This window comes from Xyrauchen texanus, chromosome 36 (assembly GCF_025860055.1).
Source record: "Xyrauchen texanus isolate HMW12.3.18 chromosome 36, RBS_HiC_50CHRs, whole genome shotgun sequence".
Classification (NCBI taxonomy): domain Eukaryota; kingdom Metazoa; phylum Chordata; class Actinopteri; order Cypriniformes; family Catostomidae; genus Xyrauchen; species Xyrauchen texanus.
In genome coordinates, this window is record NC_068311.1 from 33138874 (window position 1) to 33156456 (window position 17583).

At 39.3% G+C, this 17583-nt stretch overlaps 2 protein-coding genes across 3 annotated transcripts in view; one reads left to right on the plus strand and one right to left on the minus strand.

Moving 5' to 3' along the window:
• LOC127629997 (tripartite motif-containing protein 16-like) overlaps window positions 1-17583 on the plus strand; it is a 327862-nt gene that overhangs the window by 102486 nt on the left and 207793 nt on the right. The window lies entirely within an intron of this gene.
• igsf10 (immunoglobulin superfamily, member 10) overlaps window positions 1-17583 on the minus strand; it is a 42121-nt gene that overhangs the window by 4120 nt on the left and 20418 nt on the right. The window lies entirely within an intron of this gene.

Here is a 17583-nt window from a genome sequence, read left to right on the forward strand (position 1 = left end):
CTGCAACTGTCTTCAGTTCCTGCTTGTTCTTGGGGCATTTTCCCTTCAGTTTTATCTTCAGCAAGTGAAATGCATGCTCAATCAGATTCAGGTCAGGTGATTGACTTGGCCATTGCATAACATTCCACTTCTTTCCCTTAAAAAACTCTTTGGTTGCTTTCGCAGTATGCTTCGGGTCATTGTCCATCTGTACTGTGAAGCGCCGTCCAATGACTTCTGAAGCATTTGGCTGAATATGGGCAGATAATATTGCCCGAAACACTTCGGAATTCATCCTGCTGCTTTTGTCAGCAGTCACATCATCAATAAATACAAGAGAACCAGTTCCATTGGCAGCCATACATGCCCACGCCATGACACTACCACCACCATGCTTCACTGATGAGGCGGTATGCTTTGGATCATGAGCAGTTCCTTTCCTTCTCCATACCCTTCTCTTCCCATCACTCTGGTACAAGTTGATCTTTGTCTCATCTGTCCATAGGATGTTGTTCCAGAACTGTGAAGGCTTTTTTAGATGTTATTTGGCAAACTCTAATCTGGCCTTCCTGTTTTTGAGGCTCAACAATGGTTTACATCTTGTGGTGAACCCTCTGTATTCACTCTGGTGAAGTCTTCTCTTGATTGTTGACTTTGACACACATACACCTACCTCCTGGAGAGTGTTCTTGATCTGGCCAACTGTTGTGAAGGGTGTTTTCTTCACCAGGGAAAAAATTCTTTGGTCATCCACCACAGTTGTTTTCCGTGGTCTTCCGGGTCTTTTGGTGTTGCTGAGCTCACCAGTGTGTTCTTTCTTTTTAAGAATGTTCAAAATAGTTGATTTGGCCACACCTAATGTTTTTGCTATCTCTCTGATGGGTTTGTTTTGATTTTTCAGCCTAATGATGGCTTGCTTCACTGATAGTGACAGCTCTTTGGATCTCATATTGAGAGTTGACAGCAACAGATTCCAAATGCAAATAGCACACTTGAAATGAACTCTGGACCTTTTATCTGCTCCTTGTAAATGGGATAATGTGGGAATAACACACACCTGGCCATGTAACAGCTGAGCAGCCAATTGTCCCATTACTTTTGGTCCCTTAAAAAGTGGGAGGCACATATACAAACTGTTGTAATTCCTACACCGTTCACCTGATTTGGATGTAAATACCCTCAAATTAAAGCTGAAAGTCTGCAGTTAAAGCACATCTTGTTCATTTCATTTCAAATCCATTGTGGTGGTGTATAGAGCCAAAAAGATTTGAATTGTGTCGATGTCCCAATATTTATGGACCTGACTGTATTTCTTCAAAACCTGATGAGATTTCACAATTCTCAAAATTAGCAGAGTGTATCAATGAAATAAAAGATTGGATGGCCAGAAATTTCCTTCTACTCAATTCTGACAAAACAGAGGTTCTAATTATTGGACCAAAAAACTCTAAAAATAAGACGCTAAAATATAATTTGACTCTAGCTGGATGTACTGTTACATCTTCTTCAAGTAACAAGAACTTAGGTGTTATATTCGATACCAATCTGTCCTTTGAAAATCAAATTACCAATGTTTGTAGAACAGCATTCTTCCACCTAAGAAATATTGCTAAATGAAGGCATATGGTCTCTGTTGCTGATGCCGAAAAACGAATTCATCCGTTCATGACCTCAAGACTAGATTATTGTAATGCATTACTGGGAGGATGTCCAGCAAGATCAATAAATAAACTTCAAATGGTTCAAAATGCAGCAGCCAGAGTGCTAGCAAGAACCAATAAATATGATCATATTAGCCCCATTTTATCATCATTACATTGGCTACCTGTTAAATTCCGTATTCATTTTAAAATTCTGTTAACTACCTACAAAGCTTTGAATGGTCTCCGTAGTACTTAAGTGATCTTCTACCACACTATATTCCATCTCGTTCATTAAGATCGCAAAATTCTGGCCTGTTAATAGTTCCTAGAATATCAAAATCCACAAAAGGAGGTAGGTCCTTTTCATATTTGGCTCCTAAACTATGGAATAGTCTCCCAAACACTGTTCGAGATGCAGACACACTCCCTCAGTTTAAGTCTAGACTAAAGACTCCTCTATTCAGCCAGGCATACACCTAATTTATCCTCCAACCCACAATTAGGCTGCTTTAGTTTAGTCTGCCGGAACCAGAAACAGTGATCATGATCTCTAACTATGCAATAAATGTAATGGCATCTACGCTTACATCTTTTTATTTGTTTCCCTGTCTCAACCTCGGGACTCCTATCCTGAGGTCACCAGAACCGGCTGGATCCAGCACCATTCCTGCTTCATGTTGGACTCCACTGCTTCATGTCGCTGAATGATGATGACTAAATGCAGCCGGTGCCAGCCATATATCACTTCAGTCTATTATGATGGACTTCAGAGGATGAACTGATGCCAACTCTAACCTGCATCACCTCGGTCTATTGATGAACTACGATCTTGAAATGGAATTCATAGACTAACTATTGCCAACAAAAGCCTTCATCAGCCAATTAACAAGGACAATTGCATCTATGTGAACTTCTGCAATTAATCAAGATGGACTTCAAAGACTTTGGTCATTAATCTTACAGTTCAAACACAATCGATGTTTAAACACTGACCCTTAACCCTTACTTAGTTTAATAATTTTAAACCATGACTTTAACTATACATAAGTAATATTTACATTATATTCATGATGCTAGTCAGAGGGGAACTGGCCCCCACAGTGAGTCTGGTTTCTCACAAGGTTATGTTTCTCCATTAATCAACATCTTGTGGAGTTTTGTGTTCCTTGCCACAGTCGCCTACAGCTTGCTCACTGGGGTTATTAATACAATTAATATTTAATTATTTTTAAACACGATTAAGAATCGTATTTTATCTAAATTGCACAATGATGATTCATCAACATTATAGACATTACCGTTTTATTGTCTGTTAATGCTGATCTTCTGTAAAGCTGCTTTGAAACGATGTGTGTTGTGAAAGGCGCTATACAAATAAAATTGACTTGACTGTCCGAGAAAACTGAACAGCTTTATATCAGCTGGAATTGCATTTGTGGAGGAACACACCTTCAAGACAGTTCTGTGAATGAATATACGTGTTCTTTGTGTTTACTCTGCCTATTGGCTGGGTTTGTTTTACAAATTATTTTCTGTTATGTAAATTTGCGTTACAATTTGTGAGGCAAAATTGAGCAATCCGATGGCAAAGTTGTTGTGGGGGCTTTCATAAGACTACATGGACCTGTTGAGTTTAGAGGGATTGAGCCAGTGGCGGCTGCTGGTCTTTCAAAGAGGGGAAGCTCATTTTCGGCCTACATTATAAACTTATTTACCCTATTTTTGGTAAATCAATCTTAGGTGTTGATCTGCCCTGCTGTTTAATTCTAATTTTTTCCTCGTAAGGAAGACTTTCAAATGGCTTCGCCAAAATCAGGTCGACAATATTAGCACCGTCTGCCATCGTGCGCAGTTTCACCCGTACGACACTAGCCTAGCCTACTGTATGAATGAATGAACGAACGAACGAACGAACGAACGAACGCTCTAAAACAAAATATACTAAACTTGGTAAAACTGAAACAAGGAATGTGGTGTATAATTGTGTGAAATGTATTATGCAAATTGACTAGCAATTTCGCCAAACAAATATAAAGAAATAGGTTGCAGCAGTTTGTCTTTCGACTACACTTGAGAAATCCACGATGGGACTGAGCGCGAAATAGCTTCAGTGACTTCTTATAGTACAGATTCGCTGTCAATCAAAAGGAGATGCAGTCTTTCGACAGATCCTCCAATCATCACGCGGAAGCCCGGAGTCCGGGCCAGCCCACTCCTCATTCACCCCCAGAGACGCTGAGCGTCCGTGGGCGGGACATAATCGCAGCATTTATCCAATGACCGTCTATTTTCAGAGCACTGAAAAAAACTGTTCAGAGCAGCCCCATTGAAGTCAATGGACGCTCGGCTTCAACAGGGAAATGCACTGACGCTACGAGAATGTATGAGAAGTAAATCGAGTCAGCCGACCTGCTATATGAAATGTAGCTGATTCTGAACGAACTCGTCTTCGAGATGAACGTGTTCTAACGCATTTTTAGTCAATAAATTGTTTACACAATAGTACATATTTGACCATTATTTTTTTGACATTATAGGGGAAGCTGAGCTTCCCTTGCAGTCTTAAAGAAATCCCCACTGGATCGAGCGTGGGGTTAATGTGCAAATTTTTTTTTTTCTGTTTGTTTGGTTCAGGGGAATTTCGGGGTTTGATTGTGGCACTAATGCTGAAATGTGGTGATATTAATAATGCTTTTAAAGAATTATTTAAACTATTACTATTTCTTGATCTTTATAGTTCCACGTCTTCGTTTACTGATGAGGATATTAGAAACTTTGTGGAACCATTAGAACTCCCTAATTTGACGACCGAGCAAAAACATTCTCTTGAATCTGAGATAAACTTGGAGGAGCTTGATGAGGTAATAAAGGCCTTACCGACAGGCAAGGCTCCAGGGCCAGACGGCTTTGCCGCTGAATTCTTTTAATCTTCTGCTACAAAACTGGCTCCACTTTTGTTAGAAGTTTATACAGAATCAATAAAGAATGGAAAGCTTCCCCCAACCAAGCCCGGATCAGTCTGATTCTTAAAAAGGACAAAGATCAAAGTGAGTGTAAGAGTTACCGTCCAATTTCCCTGATCCAGTTAGATGTAAAAATGTTGTCAAAGACTCTGGCTAACCGATTAATTAAAGTTATGACATCTCTTATACATATAGATCAGGTGGGGTTTATTTGGAGCCGCAGCTCTTCTGATAACATTAGGTGTCTCATAAATATTATGTGGTCAGTAGCAAATGATCATACTCCGGTCGCTGCCATCTCACTTGACGCCGAAAAGGCTTTTGATATGATATAATGAGATTATCTTTTTTAGATTTTGGAAATGTATGAGTTCGGAGTACATTTCTTGGTTGGATTAAGTTACTGTGGCAGGGTGGAGGGCGGGGCCGGGTCGTGATCATACACACCCGGTCCCATATTAGGCTAATCAAGCCTCTGAGGTATAAAGGTCGACTGCAGAGGGTCGTGCAGGAGAGAGAGATCGTTTTAATGAGCAACTTAAAACAAGACACAAACACACCCATGACGGACATGTCCGTAAACGATCTCTCTCTCTCCCGCACGACCCTCTGCAGTCGACCTTTATACCTCAGAGGCTTGATTAGCCTAATACGGGACCGGGTGTGTATGATCATGACCCAGCCCCGCCCTCCACCCTGCCACAGTTACTTTATAGACAACCTGTAGCGGCGGTACAAACAAATGGACTTAATTTCATATTATTTTATTTGGATAGGGGTACCCGGCAGGGTTGCCCTCTTTCCCCATTATTGTTCTGTCTTGCCCTGGAACCATTATCAGCCGCAATAAGAAATGAGTATGATTTTACAGGGGTGATTGCGGGGGGTGTGGCGCATAAGCTTCTGCTTTAAGCAGATGATATTTTATTATTTGTCTCTGACTACTAGATCTATGCCTTGCCACCACTGAATTATTAATTCCTTTTCCAAGTTCTCAGGATACAAAGTCAATTGCTCTAAATCCGAAGCTTTGGCTTTGACAGCATACTGTCCACTAACGGCCTTCCAGCTGGGTGCCTTCCAGTGGCCCAAACAGGGCATTAAGTATTTGGGAATTTTATTCCCAGCAAATTTGTCTGTTAATTTTGATCCCTTAATAAAAAGGTTTTCGATGATGTGTACAGCTGGGTTTCATTTCATTTATCGATGATTAGGAAGGTTAATGTAAAATGAATTGTATTCCAAAATCAAATTACCTGTTACAATCTCTCCCTGTAGATGTACCCCTCTCTTATTTCAAGCAATTTGATAGTATAGCAAAGTCCTTCATTTGGAATGGTAAACATCCCAGATTACATTTCAGTAAGTTACATAGGCTGATTGACAAAGGTGGGTTAGGCCTACCCTAGACTTTGTTTTTTTATTATGCATTCGGTCTCAGACATTTGGATCATTAGTCGCTTCCACCTGAGAGAGCCCCTCCCTGGTTTTATTGTCCAGATATTTATTTAAAGAGCAACATGCAGGCTGGACACCCCTATATACAGTAGCATAGTGTATGTTGATGATAAAACAACTAGATTTTCTGAACTGGAGTAATATATATTTAGCCATTAACGATATTTTGAGATAAATTGTGATAAAATAACTTCCGCGTCTATAAAGCACTCACCGGAAGTGACGATGGGCGAGGGAGTCTGGTCAAGTTCAAGCTCAGGTTACAATGGATGCGAATGAAGAAACCGAGTTCTCCGGTGTGGACGAACATGCCTATGATGGCCCACAGGCCTATAATTATGAGCAAATTAAGAGTTAAAATAATTAAAACTAAGACTTACTCTGCTAAGTCCTCGTTTTCGTTGCACAGAATGTCTGCTAACGTTAGCACTTTGTCCTCCAGTCCAGCCCGCGCCAAAATCCGGTGTACACTTTGACGGTGGACTTGATTCCATCGAGTGCACCGAGGGAACAGCATCAGTAATCAGCCTCACGTGGTCCTTACTCCGAAATCCCATCCGAGACTCCAACAAATCTCCAGGTCGATAATTCTCCGGAGTGAAATGTGCGCCACAAACGACCGAGTGTGTGGTAACAGACGCGGCAGTGAAGTCTGCTCTCTTCACCTGCACAAAACGCACTCAAGACCGAAAAGCCTTGTTTTTTCTAGAAGGAAAATGATGGACACGATGTCCTGACAGGCTGGAATTCGTGCAACCAGCACAAACACAATAATTTACCATTATGGCTTCTCTAAAACTTTCTGTACTGCTCTAACTACATCAACACCCACAATGAGAGCTGACCGCGAGCTCTTTTGTTTGCCTCGCCCTACGTCATATGACGCGTTGATAGCGGGAAAGGCGTATTCCAGAGCCTAGCACATTTTCATCAAAATCTCTACATCAAATGAGATTTCATTAGTAATTTCTACATATGTGTTTTTAAAAGACCTCTGCAGACAATATAAAGTATTAATTCAGTTATAAATTCAACCTGCATGTTGCTCTTTAAACGTAGCCTCGAGCAAATGGCTGAATCCTAAACTATGTCTTAATAAGTCCCCATTCTGTTGGTCAGCTTAGATTGTGAGGGAGTTAATACACTCTGTGACCTATATGAAATTTGGTTCACCATTTTGGGATTCCCAGATATTAATCTGCTCCCCCTACTCTCACTGTTTTTGGGAGTGGCACACATCCCCCTAGTGCAGCAGATATTCTGGGAGTGGTGATTGCTGCTTTTGGGAAGGGTCATGAGGCATCAGTGTATTACTCCATGCTAATCCAGAGTCTGGGGGATGGAGCTTTAAATTCTCTCAAAAATGTGTTTTTGGAGGAGGGAGTGTGGGATAGGATTCTTAAAAATGTCAAGTCTGCATCTAGAGATGCAAGGGTTCGCCTTATGCAATTTAAGATTTTACATAGATTTTACTGGACCCCCTCAAGATTACATAGGCTTGGTCTTAAAGACACTCCCACCTCCTGGTGTTGCCAGTCAGAAGTTGGAAACACAACTCATGTATTTTGGGGGTGTGTTAAGATTCAAGAGTTATTTGTGTGAAGTTTGGGGCACTCAAGTTTTACTTTGCCCCAGACTTTGTATTTTGGGCGATGTGGCGGTCATAAATTTGGGGGACAAATTTATAAAAAATTGGGTTCTGTCAAAATGTCATGATTGTAAGACAAGTCGTTTTAAGGTTTTCTTTTAAGGGTGGCAGCTTTTGAAGAAGGTGTATCTAGAGGATTGGGTCATTTGGATTTATTTATGGGAACGTGGGGCAAATATCTGGCATTTTTGGAGGGCTCTCGGGGAGGGACAGTGGAGAGAGAGGTGAAGATGTTATGTGTGTGATTATTAGGGCCCAAGCACAAAGTGCGTAGGACCCTATTGTTTTCGTTAGGATTATTATTATTATTATTATTATTTATTTATTTATTTATTTTTTTTACGACTTACGGGGCACTTTTGGGGCTCTTAACATGCTCAAAAACTCTTGAAACTTTGCACACGGGTCAGAACCTGCGGTCATTAGGGCCGGGCTGAAGCTGGTACCCGGGCGCGGCAGGGGGGCTCGACAGCGCCCCCTGGAACAGGGTCCGAAAACTTGGTCTATAACTCAAACACGCTTGCATGTAATAATATGAAACTGGGTACACATATAGATCTCATCGTTTCATATATCCTTCATACTTTTACTTTTTACCCCAGACCAACAGGAAACCGTCTATTTAGGGTTGTTTGAAAAACGCACGCAATGGAATTTGGAATACTCCTCCCAGAGAATTCCACCAATCGCCACCAAACTCGGTCAGCATGATGTCAAGACATTGAGCATGAAAAATTGCCGGCAGATTTTTGATATCTCTAACGGTTTGGCCGTGGCGAGGAAACGAAATGATGGCGAGAAACGAGAAACAGTCAGAGTGTTATAACTTCTGCATACATTAATTGATCTCGATGAAACTTCAGCGGTGTGTTCGCTCTAAGAGGCCGATCGCATGGATGTGACTATTGTGAGTCAAAGTTATAGCGCCACCAACTGGCAGAAGGAAGTGTGTCACTTTCAAAATGCTTTAAAATCACCCACTTATTGTTACACGATTTACTTCAAACTTTATGTGTATAATGTAAACACCCGGCAGATGTAGACGTGTGAAAGGATTATTGATATCTTAAATACTGTTGTTGTGGCAGCTCGTCAAACTTGAATTTTCTTTTTTGATGCCTGGTGCAGGGGCTCAGTAGCGCCACCTTCAGACAAAAGTGGGGTATTGGTTTCATACTTTGACCTAGAGTCAGATATTTTGGTTTGAATGTGGAACACATTGCAAATGAACTTTGAAGCTCCAAAAAGCACACAAAGGAAGCATAAAAGCAAGGAAGTGTGTTATAACTTTTGCATATATTAACTGATCTCGATGAAACTTCAGCAGTGTGTCACATGGATGTGACTACTGTGAGTCAAAGTTATAGCGCCACCAACTGGCAGAAGGAAGTGTGTCACTTTCAAAATGCTTTGAAATCACCCCTTATGTCTCAATAGAACAAACAGTTGATAAAGAAATCGGGTATCAATATATTGAATTATGAATTATTGCAGTGATCAACTTTAATGTCCGGTTAAGATGAAAATAAACTATTGCTCTGTCTAAGCCATTATCTTTCTGAAACACGTCACAAAAACTTACAGAAACTGATAACACAAACATGATGTTGGAAATACACACTTATCAGAATAGTTATATTAAACTTTAGTCTATTTCAGTTAAAGCCATTTCAGTTATAAAGCTGTCTCATGTAATTTCTCCTTTAATTCTATAATATAACCACTAGGTGGAGTTCTAAGCCTATTTTCTGTATTCTCGTTGTTTTAACGTATGAAGAAGACTTGTACATGTTGTTGAGAACGCAGTAAAGTGTGACGCATATTTCGTTCTGTGAGTTTTATGAGTACTCCGAGTCTTTATTAAAACCAACACATGAAACATATGTCTAAAGAAAGTAGGGATGGGCTGATCGATCCGAACGTATCAAAACGTCCGAGAATGATGATCAAATTTCAAAATGCTTTGAAATCACACTCTTATTTTTATTGTAAACCTGTGATAAAACATATATGCTTGTGTTTTACATTTTTAAGAAAACAAAAAAAATGGCAGCAAACAACCACTTTTATAATTATTGTTTTGCGATCTTTGCGATTGATTTTCTTTCTGATTAATTTTCTGATAAATCTACCATTTGTTGTTGAAATGACGTAGTTCCAACGGGAGTGCGAAGTGGAGGGCGGGTCCACCTTCTTCATGTAGCCAATCAGATGAGCTAATCGCTAACTCTCGATTTACTCTTATCTGATTGGTTTAAAAACACGCCAGTCACCAGAACACATCTTTAACATAATTTGGCTCACACCCGTTCTCGTTGCTGCAATGGTACTTTTAATAATGCACACATGCATGTTAAATAATAAATAAATAAAAGAACAAATGAATAAATAAATGAATAAATAAACCATGATTACTTAAGGTTACAAATACATACACACACACACTCCATCATTGCAATCTTGACATCGCAGCCTGTTCATTATATCCGCAATAAAATATAATAATAAAATAGTAAACCTAACATATAAAAATTACTCTGTTTAAATTAGGGCTGGGCGATAAAACGATCTCGATATGGCATCGCGATAATATTTATTTAGACTACTGATGATAAACTTTTGACATGTTTACTCGATATGGATAGACCTAACAGCCTATTACAAAGCAGAAATAAACGGACAACAGCCAGTCAGAACGCAGATTTTGGCTTGTAGCGTCTAAGTACACGCCCATTTGCTAGCGGAGCACTGTTTGAGCTACCGGCAGTGAAGAAAGTGAGTGTAAAGAAAAAATGAGTGGAAACGACTGAACTCGAACTATCTTCCAAAGCTGAGGAAATTGTTGACAAAAAAGGTAACAAGACGCCAATTATATGGAAGTGGTTTGGATATCTGAAAAGCGACGACGCGCAAATAAAGACGGTCTGCGAAATATGCCGTCGGTCGGTGATAACCAAGACGGGAAACACAAATAAAACCTTTTCGGTCACCTGAAAAGGTACCATCCCAGCGACCACACCGAGAGTATGAAAATGCGGGCCCATGTTAATGTTACTCCGTCCAAAAGTTTTGCAGACTAGTCTTTCTGGCAAAAAACCTATAATAGGGTAATTAGGGTTACATATGACGAGCACTACCTAAAAGGTGTAGCATAGTGACTGGTTTACAATGTTTACATTTTGCACTTTTTACTCAGATTGCTACCTCTAAAACATTTGAGATATTTAAAACCAGTACACAATTAATATTTTATTTATCTGACAGTTAAGTACTTAAATCTGCCAGGGACTTTGTGGTTCACTTGTTTACATTTGTTGTCTTGGTTGTACCTCTGCAAACATTTTGAAATGTTTGCTGCCCTGCCAAAGAAATTTGATGTGATAGTACTGTAGTCACAGCTTTTAGTTTAATATTTTATAATCAGTTACAAGGCAAGCTAACTTGCATTGTTTTGTCAAGGCAGATAAAGCATGTTTGCTAAAAGTAAAATGTTAACATTTAGATTTAAAGTTTATCAATATTCTTTTATAACAAAATATATTCTCAACCAATCCATGTTTGCACAGTTAAATGTTTGCATTGTTATTTATTTATGTTAATAAACTATATAGTTCAACTATTGAACCTTCTGGTTTCTTCAGGCATCATTATCAGTATACTTTTCAAACGGGCAGCATTATTAAATTATATATCAGTAACAAATATCGATCAATATGGAAAAAATATCGTGATAATATATTTTGCCATATCGCCCAGCCCTAGTTTAAATAGTCAGTAGTACAATTCAGTATCATTCACAGTAAGCACCGCTCCACTGTGATGTTTCCAAGCATATTTTTGAGCATGTAAAGCGGATGATTTTCTACGTCGGTATTGGAGCGTGAGTAAAGTACAAAGCCTATAATAAAGAATAGTTTAGCATCCAAATACATCGCAAATGTAAAAACATTTTGATTGTAAAGAGAGCGTTTTTTTATTCGTGTTCTGTTCTGAATATCATTCAATTTCAAGGATTTGTTGTGGAATGTTTTGAGAGTATCATCAAATAAGAATAATTCTCTCGTTTTAGTGATTCCCTAGTTATTTTTTTTATAATTCTAATCAGGTAAGGCAAGTAATATTCTCTGTGTCTTTATATAAATAAACCAAAACAAAAAAGTTTGAGCACCGCTGCTTTATGGCACGTTTTGGATTGTGGTCAGCACAGAAAACAGCGTACGATTCTTGAATGGTTTGAAAGTTATATTGAAATGCTTACAAAGGAATGGATAAGAGGAATCAACATTTTTATTTAAAAACAAGTCATCTGAAACCTGACATCAAGTAAGGTGAGGAACAACGAATTTCACACACTTGGAAAATGCTTTTTATTTGAATGAGTGAATGTGGCTCTTAAAAGAGCCATTGTTGCTGCCCTTAAAAGGACATTTGTTGCTTCATCTTCTGAGTTCCACCTGCAGAGCTTCTCGGAGGTTGCTCAGCAGAAGCTGGTTTCCCTCTGGTCTCAGGTGGACTCCGTCTCTGCACAGATGGAACAAGCCGATGTTTCTGTGGTGAATGCAGCGCATCTGCCTCTCTGCCAAGAAGCCAGACATGACGCCGTTGATCCACCGCCGGCTTCGTTCAATGCCATAGCCAGTCCTGCCAGTCTGTCCTCTCCAATTTAGACGGGGTAAAATGCCAGAAAACACCAGCCTGGTTCTGGGAAACATTTGTAAGACTTCGGTCAGGTCACTCTTTATTTCCGAAGAAAATCGAGGCGGTTGCGGCCCACCCGACACAAACTGTTCCCTCCCAGGTGAATAATGAGAATATCTGGAGCTGTAGCTTTGGCCCTGAGAGAGCGCAGAGCTGGAAACAGCTGCTCCCAGAGTCTGCCTCCTCTGCCGTCCCAGGTGATCTCACACTGAAGACCGAGGTTTCCGTCCAGGCGCTGCTCACAGAAGCGAGTATGCAGTGTGCGGATGATGGAACTGCCGACGATCCAAACACGTGAAGCCATCTCAAAGACGAGTGAGGGAATGTGATTTACAACCGGTATTTATGAGTGTTGCACGTTTGGTTCCTAAAGGTGTTACAGGCCCCACCCATTTCCAGATTCAATAATCGGCTCGTTCTTACATAGTAGAGCACGTTCGCACATGCGCAGTCTTCAAAAACGGTGCTTTATTTATTTATGTACCGTACAAAAACGGTACATAAATAACATTTGTATGTGTTCTAAACAAAAGACACAGGTTGTACTGAATGTCAGCTTGTTTATTTGGCTCAAGATAAGGATTTATTAAGTCCACATGTCATGCAAACAAGAAATGCTTCTAACTAGGTCGAGAGCTGTCGTTGCGAATGTTCGTTGGAGCTCTACAGCACACATCTTCTTCTCGACAGTCAAAGCGAGGTTACGTTATTGCCCATCGTGCACAGCAACCCTAAAGGCACGGGGGTGGCGGTGCCACCGGCTTGGGCCCGTCATCGCTGCTCGCAGCTTTAATTATACTTTATTTTATTATTTTATATTTGTTTTTGTGTGTATATAATCATGTGGCGGGTAGTAATAGAGGGGGTTAAGTATTGATTCTGTTTGTAAATGTTCTTGCTTTTATTTGTCAATATATGAATCAATTAAAAAAATGTAATAAAAAAAAAAAGACTCTTGAGACAACCAATTTTCTCAAAGAACATCAAACTACAGAATTTCATTTTTTACTGATAAATATACTTTTTTTTTAAAAAAAAAGCATCTGCTAAATTACTAAATGTAAAAGTAAATCACTTGTGGAGCTCCATTCATTATAATGGGAGCGATTGTCACTTTTAGAGCTCTAGATCTCAAAGTTATGATTTGGCATAAATTTAATTCACCTACCAGAGATAAGATGTGCGCTACAGTTTTTAGTACAGCACATATCAAGCTGTCTCGTTTCACTGCAGCAGTTCATGCATCCATTTGTCGTTGCTTTTTCGAAGATCTAAACACTTTCATTTCCATTAGTTCCAGGGAGCATCCAGCCACCGAACAACATTGTCCACATTTTAAGACAATGTTGTTAACCTTAGTAATGTTAATCGTGTTAAAGTCACTACGACTGAAGTGGCTTCCACTGTTATATTTAATGAGGGTGCATTCCATTCAGAAGTGATCATCACTATTCCCTATTCCCTTCGCAGACTTTACCATTCACCATGAGAGGTTTGAAAGACTAGAAGTGTGGGGCTCAAAAATAAGAGTCATTCAGAAATCACTTTTTAATTTTTTTTATTGGAAAGGATTTTTGAACCGATTTGATTATCGCTTCAAGCATCATGATTATTTTCCCTTCATAGTGCCCTTTGAAGAGTGATTCATCACTTTTGGAAGGTGACTACTAGCAAGAAATGTCCAAGGAACAAAAAGTAATTTCTTTAAACTGTCTTGAAATGGTCTATACAGAATCTGACTTTCAAAAATAAACCTACTAAGTCACTGGGTCAAGATGCCAAAGATTTTGTGGTACTCTGAAAGTTTCTATTTTTATTATTCCATTAAGTTTTCAATTACTGAGAAACCATTAAAGTGAACTCTCTCAAACACCCATCTGTTCATTTCCCCCGCTGGGACTATGGCAAATATCTAGCAACTAGCGACTCAGGATTTCTCCCACTTGGCACCACCTTTAATGGTTAAAATTCTGCAAAACATCCATAGGGATTGTATGAATTAAAACACACCAAAACATGTGGTCTGTTTTTTGTGACAGTTATTTAACAAGGGCATAGGCTATTCAGGAAGAAATTAGATATAATTTTCTTAAATACTTTTTTAGAGTTCAGCTGTAATGCATATTTTACTGCTGCACTAAATGGTACATCGTATCATTGTACTGACATGCACCAAAATCAAAAACTCTATATACTATACTGTATTTCTATAGAGAAAACACATTCATGAGAGATATTAAGGGAATAATCATGGTTCACATTATGGTCACTGTAAACTTTCAGAAATGACATGACAATGATTTGGCATTTATCATATACACCAATGAGCCAAAACATTAGGATCACTCACAGGTGAAGCGAATGACGTTGATCATTATAGAAGGCCACATGTCAAGGTCTGGGTAGATTAGATGGTAAGCGAACAAGAGATAAGACCTGATAGAATTAGACAATGGCCTATCAATAATGATGGCAAGGTGACTGGGTCTGAGCATCTCTGAAACAGCAAGGCTTGTGGGGTGCTCACGGTCAGCAGTGGTGGGTATTTGCCAACAGTGGTCGGAGGTGGGACAAACCACAAAACGGTGACACCTTCAGGGGTCTTGTAGAGTCCATGCCTTGGCAGGTCAGTGCTGTTTTGGCGGTACATGGAGGACCAACAGCATATTAGGCAGGTGGTCATAATGATTTTGATATATGGGCCAAACAGGAAATAATCATATTAAATCTGAATAAATAAACTTAAATCTCACTATTTGTAAATATATCCCAAAATAGTAACCTGAATAAAATATAAAGATAATGTAATGCCCAACCAGATGGATAACAGACTCTAGACTCGTGTAGCCAGACCTATGATTGCTGGATAGGTCTGGGGTCTATAGCCACTTTAGTTTGCCAAGAACTGACCATTTAGACTGGAAAAGCTATCTAACTGACATGTAAAGCAACCAATCACACTTTATTATGTCAATATGGAGTGTTTAGGGGTGGGGTTATCGGAGATGTATCATACCATGGGGAAATAAATCATTTATATAATTGCATGCGAGTCTTTGCAAGCTTGCAGAGAAAACACATGGGAGAAGAGCATGAAATGTGTAGAGAGTCTAAGTACAGAAAACCTCATTATAGAGATTTCCACTAGCTCTGCTAGTGGAAATCGGCTTTATTTTCTGCTATGTGGCTCAAACAAACATCTGAATATCTTTAAAGGATTTGATGTCACTAGCCTGGCAAACTTGGGAAAATTCTGTGATTATTTCATCCTCAAAAGTGCTCTATCAACGTAAAACCTTGTGAACACAACTCGGCTTCCAGGTGGACTGTTAAAACCTGCTTTATCCGTATTTTCACAGAAGTTCCATCAAATCCCCCAATCATATTTGCACTGACTTGATCGAGGAAGCATTTTCCAGTTTTGTGTGCTATAAGCATCAGACAGTTAGTGCACGGACTGTTAGTGGGCATGCCGCCTGAGACAGACTCAGAAAATAGTTTTCTATTTCTTTAAAACAGTAAACATATTTTGTATCAGTTACATTTGTGCAACACTATGTTTATTATTATGAAATAAATAAGAGGGAGTGTTTTTGTTTAGTTTCACAAATTTAAAAGTGGCCATTAGGATGCCTTATGGGTGGGGGGTGGAGGGGTCACAGGTTTTTTCTGCATATCGCGGCACCGTTTTGCAGCATGTTCAGCATAAGCTGCAGCCCGTTTCAGCTTATCACCGCCCGTTTGGCACTGTTTTGCAGCTGGCCCACCGGGAAAAGTCCAGGTTCTCCATCCCCCCCTGCTTAGGGGTCGTGTTTGGCAAAATTTCTCAGCATGCCTTGCAGATGCTGGATTGCATAATTCATTTCTTGATAAAGTAATTCGTTGTTTTGTGATGGTACAATTTTATCGTGATGTGTTTGTCAGTTCATGAGATTTTCTCAAACAACAACCTGCTTCTATATTCAAATATAAAATATTTGATTCGCTTGATGTTCAGATTTTTAATGCTATCGAAGGATGCCTTTACTCAGGAGTCTGGTAAACGGCAAAACGGTCAGCAGCTGATGATTTCTGTCCTTGTTGGATAGTGAGTTATGCCCACACTTCCTCTGCTATCATTTAATAGATGCTTAATCATTTTAAAATGGACGTGCCCTGCAATGATTCACTCCAGTTTTCCCTACCACATGCCACTGGCGAAATTTAAGTGAAAACATCCCCTGATTATACTTTGCTGGTGACTTAATTTGCTCTCTCCATCACTCTGGATTTTATTCCTTATCACTTAAATGCACGTAAAGGTGCATTCAATAATTTAACAATTGTGCCACTGCCTGATATAGCGCCCCTAGCATAAAAAATCAATGACATTTTGCATGTGATCTCAGAATGTTCTCTTGTCCATGTTTTTAAGTTCTGGTAAGTTTGAAGAGAATTTTGATTTAAATTCTGATTTTATCAGAATTTAAATCAAAGTTAAAAACTTTTCTTTTTGAGCAGGCTTACGATTGTCCAAAGGTGTAAACATATATATGTGCGTTGATGTACCTTTTTATCTTGCATTGCTTTTTGAACAGCATAGCTGTATTTATGTATTTTGGTGATGTATTTTGGTGATATTTCTTTTATTATGTGTGTACAGCACAGTGGTCAACTACTGTTGTTTTTATTGTGCTCTATACATTGATTGATTGATTGATTGATTGATTGATTGATTGAAAATTGCGCTTACAAGATACAGGCGAATTAGTCATTATAGGCTACGCCCAAAACATATTGGCTAAAATCTTCTGAACAACAAAATCTTTTGGATACATTTTTTTCTGGAGGGTCTGCAGATGCTGAATAACAAATTTCATACAAATCATTACATTTTTGTAAATTGCAAAACGTTTTAAAATTAAGAAATAAAACGTGCCTAGAACAGGATGGGAATTGCATGCTGGTTAAGCTAGTCTTTATTGCAGGAAAGCAAGTATGAAAGCCGCAAAGGCTACCTCCTGAATTTCCTGATTCCCATTGAAAAGACTGTATTTCGTCAGAGAATTCTGTATTGCAAAAAATAAATGTGACTCACAGTTAAGCGGAAGTGTGTAATTGTGCCAACAGTGGCAGCAAAATGTAATTACAAAAATAATGACTGAATAATGAGGTAGTCCCAAACACTCCCTTTCCACCCTCCTACTTTCTTCCA